Genomic DNA, 7,494 nt, shown 5'->3' with positions numbered 1-7,494 from the left:
GTCTTCTGTGTCCATGAAAACAAACAAACAAACAAACAAACAACCAAAAACCAAAAAACAAAACCGGACACTTTCTGATCTAGAATCTTTGCTAGAAGTCCATCAAAGAGGAGTGAGGTCAGTTAGGACTGTGAGATAGATCTGATGTTAAGTCTGGGATCGCAAGCAGGTCAGGAATCTTGACTTTCCTCAAGGAAACAAATGTGGGAGAAGTACAGAGAGTCCCTCGCTTTGGCCACACCCTCTTCCTTATCTCTGAGCTCAGGCTAGGGAGCTGCCCAGTATCAGCGCCTGAAGTCCTCTAAGCGAGCCTTCTCTCTGGCCTCAGGTGGGCGGGGAAAAGCGCTGTGGAGCAGGTGCGGCATGAAATTGGCTTTGAATCTGGCTTCAGAAACAAAGTGTGAACGTGTGTGCCTAAGGCAAGGGGTTATATTAAAGCATTCTCTTTCCACGTCGCTGTTTCCCACACGCCATGAGTACAGACACCAAAGCTATCTATGTGACGGTAGTGTCTCCTCTCTTCATCCCCCGCCCCCAGGAGCATCCACCCCGGCTCTCCAGACATGCTTGAATGAATGGGGGAAGACCCGTGCGCATGAATGAGCGCGTGTGTGAGGCCAGCCAGCCGGCAGATGAGTGAATGGCGTCCGCGCCACTTCGGCTCAAGGGCGCGGGCGCGGGTTCCACTTCCCACTCCCGCCAGCTGGTGGCCTCCAGAAGGTGGCAGAGGCGGCAGCGGCCCGAGCTGGGACGGCCCGGGCGCGGGATGGTGGGGGAAGGGGCGTTCCCGGCGGCCGCGCCTTCCGCGGCTATTGGATTAGTGGCCTTCAGGGATGAGCTCAGCCGGATCGGCTTTCAGCTGCAGCCTCCGGGCCGGCCGGGAAGGCGGGGAGCGGGCGGCCGTGGAGGAGGAGGGGGGGGCGGCGGCTGCAGCATCCAGAGCTGGCCCTGGCAGTCGGCGCGCCCGGCGCACAAAGGCGCTCAGCCCCTGGGGAAGGCGATGAGCGCACCGCAGCCCCGGCCCCGGCCACCGCTGCAATCATCGCGGCGTGCGCCCGGGGCGCTGGGGAAGAAGCCGGGCACTCCAGGGACCGGCGGCCGTGGTGCGGCCCGTGCGCCCTAAGCGCGGGACTCACCGCCCTCCGGGTCAGGCGCCAAGCTTCGGGGAGGCCAGGGCGCCAGCTTCCGCGCTCCCCTGAGATCGGTGCAGTCGGGCGCTTCACCAGCCGGGACTGGACCTCCGAACCCTCTTGCCGCGCCTGAGCGCCAACTTCGCCAAGAACGTCCCTAACTCCAGGGCACCCTGCGGGAAGAGAGGGCGCTGCTGCCGGGCACAAGCCGAGGGGACGCGCCGCTGGCGGAGAAGCCAGCATCCGCGGGGTCGCTCGGGCGCCCCTGAGTGGGCAGCAGCGGCAGTAGACCTCTCTCTCGGGAGTCCCGGACCTGCCAGCGCTGGGGATTCCTCCCGGGCAGGCGCTCGCCCTCTCTTTTATGGTAAGTGTTCTCCAGCTCCTGCTAAAGGATGATCGCCGGCCGGCACCGGTCACACCCGGTGCTCTTGGGGTCCCTCTGGTCGCGGTCCGCGGGAATGTCTCTGCAAATTGTGACAATCCAAGCTGGTTGGTTTGTGCCGGGGTGTTGATGCCAGCTTCTGGTACTGTGGGTTTGAGACGACACAGAAAAATTGCTCCCGGAGTCACCCGGCTATGTTTCGGTCGTACACCCGTCACTCTCTGGGGTGACCTTGGGCCAAGCACCACAACCTCGGTCTCCTCATCCGGAAGATGGGGGTGATAATTGTGGCCCTTTTACTAGTGTATTGAAAGGAACTGCAGGGTGGTGCGGAGACTTGCGCCTGGCACTCGGGAAGTACTCAAGTCAGACACTAGCTAGCGTTAATATTAGCTTCATGAGCTCCAGCACATCATTCAACTTCCCGGAGCTGCGGCAGCTGCCTCAGCTGTGTGGTGAGGACAGTAATTTCTGGGGGTCCGCTCGTCGTTGCGGAAGCAAAGCACCTCGCTCTCACTAGGTGCTGGTGGTGATCACTATGGTTTATTTCCGACACTGGGGCAGTGAAGACTGACTGCTCGGTCGGACGAGAGCGGCTCGCGGCTGTGCGAGACAAACTTGGAGAGAATAGGGAAATCAGCCCTGGGCGAGGAGCTATGGGAAGCAGGGAGGAAACCAAAGCCCAGAGTGTGACGAATATGTCCACCCTGGTTGAACCAGGAAAAACAAGGGACCCCAAACCTCTGGCTGGTGAGGGCCAGGCAGTATGGCTCCCACCGCCCGATGGTCAAGCGCGGGCTGCTGAGCCAAGAAGAGAGAAGAGACACATTTGTGCCGCTGCCTCTAGAACTCTCGGCGCTGCAGTCCTGGGCTTGAATTCGAATTCTGCTCCCACCACCAGACCGCGGGTGTGACCTTGAGCTGGTTCTCTAAGAGCAGCAGCTCTTCCTTGCCTTCTTTCCCCACTCTCCTCCCCTCTCCCTTCTCCAGGGTTTGGGTGTGAACTCCTCCTCGTATCTGCCCACTCATCTGCCCCCTCCCCACACAGTTGTTGAGCCTATTTAGATCTGAAAGTGGGTAAGGGAAAAGTTAACTCTTTGCACCCTGCCCTGTGGGAAGCACTCACCCCTGAGGCTTCCGGTCTGATTCCTCACTTTGGCACCCCAGTCTTTCAACTAAAGCCTGCTGTTTCTGTTACTCAGGCTGATGGGGAATCCTTCAGACTCTCGCCACAAGACCCTTTCCTAAGCCATTTAGTATTGATTTGGGGCTGCAGATAAGCCCACTTCGGAGAAAAGCAAAATGTCAAAAGCGTGATATAAACAGACTTTACAGGAGGCCACAGTTCTTGAGACACACAGGCCAGTTTCATGTTTAAACTTCCATAGCAAGGGCAGTAAAAAGAATTCAAGCCTTTTGCAAGCTGTAAACAAAATTAAATTCACCAGTCATGCCACCCAAATAGCCCCTTAGTTTGCATTTCTCTTTAATTCTAAAGACTGATGCATTCAGTGACATAGAAATAAAATCTGCAGGGAAAAGCACTTGCCAAAAGCAGTCAAAAGACATGAGAAACTGGGGAAAGAATTTGCTGCTTATTGCTAGGGCTTCATAGCTTCAGATTCGTAACATTGGGGTGTGTGCTGGGAATGGAACCCAGGTCTTTGTGCAGGCTAGACAAGGGCTCCACCCCTGAACTCTAGCCTCAGCCCAAAATGTGTAAAGAATCTCCAAGACAAGCAAGCGCCCCAAAGGACAAAGGCTACAGACAATTCGTGCGCACGGAGTGAAACAGAAATCACACGAAAACCTATATGCCTTACTTCACTCAGTAAGAAAAAAATGTGTGCAAAAGACGTCAGATTCGGTTGTTCAGACATCAGATCAGCAAATAGTAATAACCGTTCACCAGTAAGAAGCCTTTATCCTTAAAAATGTAAACAGACCAAATTCCTCCCTAGTTAGAACTTCCTCAAGGCTGCCAGGAGTAAAGGCTGAGTATGCCTTGTAGGCCTGACTACCAGGGGCACCACCTCTCCCCCCACCCCCGCCCCCCTGACTACCAGGGGCACCACCTCTCCCCCCGCCCCCGCCCCCCTGACTACCAGGGGCACCACCTCTCCCCCCGCCCCCGCCCCCCTGACTACCAGGGGCACCACCTCTCCCCCCGCCCCCGCCCCCCTGACTACCAGGGGCACCACCTCTCCCCCCGCCCCCGCCCCCCTGACTACCAGGGGCACCACCTCTCCCCCCGCCCCCGCCCCCCTGACTACCAGGGGCACCACCTCTCCCCCCGCCCCCGCCCCCCTGACTACCAGGGGCACCACCTCTCCCCCCGCCCCCGCCCCCCTGACTACCAGGGGCACCACCTCTCCCCCCGCCCCCGCCCCCCTGACTACCAGGGGCACCACCTCTCCCCCCGCCCCCGCCCCCCTGACTACCAGGGGCACCACCTCTCCCCCCGCCCCCGCCCCCCTGACTACCATGGGCACCACCTTCTTTCTCATTCTCCCTCTCTCCCCCACCTGAGACCCTGGCCTAAGATCTTGGTTTTGCTTCAACACTCACAGGGCTTATTCCTTTCTTGACTCCCACCCCACCCCACCCCACCCCATCCCAGTTGGTCACAGATCCGAAACCTTGTCATCCTTCATGTTAGCCTGTTCTGGAGACTTCGTTCACATCCCAGGATGTGGCTGTGGCTAAAGCTCAGGCCCCAGGCAAGGTCTTTGCCCCTTGAGGAAAAGGCCCACTGCAACTCGCCGTGTTCCAGTTTGTTAATTTTTTTCTAAGCTGTCTGGCTCACTGCCACACATCGGTGCTCCTGAAAGGGCCGTCCTCGGTTGGCACAGTAACCAAAGATCTCCAGGAGCTCCCTAGATAGAACAAGAAACTGGATGTGGAAAATCAGGAGAGTAGAAGGACCTAGGTCCACGTCATCAGAAGTCTTTCCTGGTAATCATTTTTTTTAAAGGTACTTAATGTATGCACTTAACTTGTGTGAGCATGATCGTTCATACTTGGCAAAAAAATCAATAATAAAAAATTAAAAATCTAGCAGCATATTTAAATAAAACATGGTCCCTGCATGAGCTGACTGGCTTTCCTGCTGCTGCTCGGTTACAGGCGTCTGTTCTGAGGCTGCAGGAAGCAGCTGTCTGGCCCATCCTTTGGGAAAGACCCCAAATGAACTGTCATAAACTTTGTGGAGTGTTGATTGCATGGGATTGATTCTTGCTTCACAGGTTGAATGTGGAACTTAACCCACATTTCAAATGCATACTTCAGTTGTGAAAAAAAAATTCTTGTTGGTAAAAATACAAATGATTCAGTCCATCAAGCATTTCTTCTAGTTTTTTTTTTTTCCTCTTCTTCTCACCTTACAGCCCATGCTAGACTAGAACTCACAGTGGATCCCAGGTTGGCTCCAAACTCTCAGTCTTCCAGACCCCTCTAGGTGTGGGCCATCACACCTGGCTGACAGGCACTTCTCAATGCAGGCAGGTAGTGTGCACAGGACTGGTCCCGAAGACGGGTGGCCGTCAGGTGGTTAGCCTTCTAGAAAGAAGCATGTGATGCAGGAGGCATCCGTGGGACTAGATTGTTAGGATGACGTCACGGGGCAGAGAGATGCAGAGAGGGTGGGTGCACAGAGGAGTGAGAGAAGGTCAACAGGCAGTGACGGTGAGCAAGCCCCCGAAGTTTGGGGTGAGAAGCCGACTTGAGAGCCCAGTATCACTGCTTGGAGAAAGACTATAAGGAGGGGTTGACTGTGAAGCCCCTGGGTGTCAGCTCAAAAGGTGCGTACTTAAATGAGCAAGTGATGGGCAGCTTGATTGGTTAGAGTTCCAAGATGAGAATCATGGGTCCTCCCTAGGTGACTGCTCCAGAAATTCCACTAAGGTGGGAACCAAGGGGAACGAGAAGGTATTGAGTGGGAGTGACTGACAGAGAGGAACCTGGATTATGGAGGTGGAGGAGGCTGAGCTCAGCCCAGGTCGCATGATTCTCAGATGCGCCACAGTGTTGGGAAGGTGGCCATGTGCTCCGTGGAAAGCTTAGGTGGAAAGCCGCACCACAGAGTCACCAAAGGAGCATCCAGAATGGCCAGAGGCTAGGTGGGGGAGGGCAGGCAAGCTAGGGACATCTGCAGAGGAATGGACCAGAGGCTAGGTGGGGGAGGGCAGGCAGGGCTAGGGACATCTGCAGAGGGTTAGAAGGACAAATTTAAGAAAGGATGCAGAGAGGAGGGGACAGAGTCTTAGATATTGCCTTGAGGTGTTGCACGCGCAGGGCAGGCAGGAAGGTTGGTGTGGACACACTACTTCGCTGAGTGCCATGCACTGCTTCCAGGAGTAGTGCAGGGCAGCACCAGCATCACCTTCGTGGGTTGTGATCCTGTGAACTGTGTTTATGGGGGACCACACCTCTGCCTTTTCCAGAAGTGAATGAGCTTGGCCCAGTGAGCCTGCCCATAAAGACGTCCCCACCTGTTAGCCGCAGTCTATGCAGTGAGGGAAGTTTAAGAGTCCAGGGGTGGAGCGCTTCTCACGGGCCGGTCCCTCCTAGCTGCCTGCATCTTCCCTTTCTTCCCTTTTTCCAAGCCTGATGTCTGCAGCACACCCAGAGAGACACCTCAGGCTTACGAAAGGGATTCCTAAGCCCCCATTGCAGTCCTCTAGATTTCCCCTGATGCTTGAATGGTCCTGCTTCTCTTTCAAGAACCGTTTTCAGACAAGTGTTTATGTCCAAAGAGTTACACTCATCTTGGGAGAGAAATGAGAGGTTAGGCATGCGGACGACGGGGCTCCTTTAATAGATGTTTTCCTCGAGGGTTCTCCCTGGCAGCCCTTCCTCAGCCTCTTTTGCCGTGCTTTGCCCCAGTGTGAACCAATGCTGGGCCTCACAGAGGACAGCTGTGCTACAACACAAAACCACAGGTCCCCAGGGCGGCCGCACTGCCAACCGGGACTTCCCATGGTCCCTCTGGATCTGACCTATGTCTCTTTCAAATGACCTTGTGCAGCATGCCAGCCTGGTCACTACCACCCAGCAAACCTCCTGCCTCCCAGCTCCTGCTCTTCCTGCAGGCTGACAGCTGAGCTTTTATCCCTGGAGCCTCTGACTCTGTGTGGGAGGAGGATTCCCATGGAAACCCCAGGAGGAGGGGAGGCCGGGGAAGCCTCATTGATTGAGCTCTAAGAAGATGGGACCAGCAGGAGTCAGGAGTCGGCCCCACCTGGACTGGACAGATGGCTGCTTTTGTGAGTGCCGGGGGAGAAAGGCAGGCCAGGCCTGTCGTAGAGTGAGCTCCTTGTGTGTATTATGGGAGAATCTAATGGACTTCTGTGATTAAAGCCCTGGGGGGAAGGGTGCCAGAGTTTATTCACTGCTGGTAGGTTCATTCTGAGTGATCATCTTTTAATAAAATACCCATCCATTTTAGTGTTTGTGGCAAGAAAAGCTCGCGGACTGCCCATAGGCCCCCGGCCCAGGCAGGTCTCATTAGCCCTGAGGTAGCATGATGCTTTAGTTATGTCTTCATACTGCAGCTGCCAGGTCATTCACCCATCTTTTTGTCTATATCAGACCCTTATGGATGAAGTCCTGGGAACTCCATCTGGGAAACTCAGCTCCTGTTCTGGAGGTGTCCCAGCCCGGCTCCTCATGATAGGTGCTGTGATAGGGACAAACGCAGGAACTCAGAGAGCCTGGAGCCAGACAGAAGACATGTTTGTCCAGAAGATTTTGATGGCCAAGCCGAGTAGAATTCTCAGATGGCGCATGGGGCAGGCGTGCGGAGACGGGGAGGGACAATGGCAGCCCATCAGGGAGATGGAGGCAAGGGTTCAGAGAGGGTTGTGGGCTGGGGAAGAACTGTTGAACATCCTGGAAAGGTTCAAGTTGGAACCTTCTCTTAAAATCCCTAGGCGGGAGTAAGCAGAGAGCGTGGTCTGGTCTGGTTTGTGTTTTTACTAAAGC

General features: G+C 55.6%; 1 protein-coding gene across 1 annotated transcript in view; it reads left to right on the top strand.

Moving 5' to 3' along the window:
- Positions 1-901: 901 nt before the first annotated feature.
- Positions 902-7,494, top strand: part of Spsb4 (splA/ryanodine receptor domain and SOCS box containing 4) — a 76,995-nt gene continuing 70,402 nt past the window's right edge. Inside the window, exon 1 of the mRNA XM_085689592.2 lies at positions 902-1,494. The gene's annotated coding sequence lies outside the window, so the exon portion shown is untranslated. The remainder of the gene's footprint in view (positions 1,495-7,494) is intronic.

The sequence above is a fragment of the Myodes glareolus genome, chromosome 4, assembly GCF_982192425.1.
Source record: "Myodes glareolus chromosome 4, mMyoGla1.1, whole genome shotgun sequence".
NCBI lineage: Eukaryota > Metazoa > Chordata > Mammalia > Rodentia > Cricetidae > Myodes > Myodes glareolus.
This window is presented reverse-complemented; position numbering and strand designations above follow the sequence as displayed.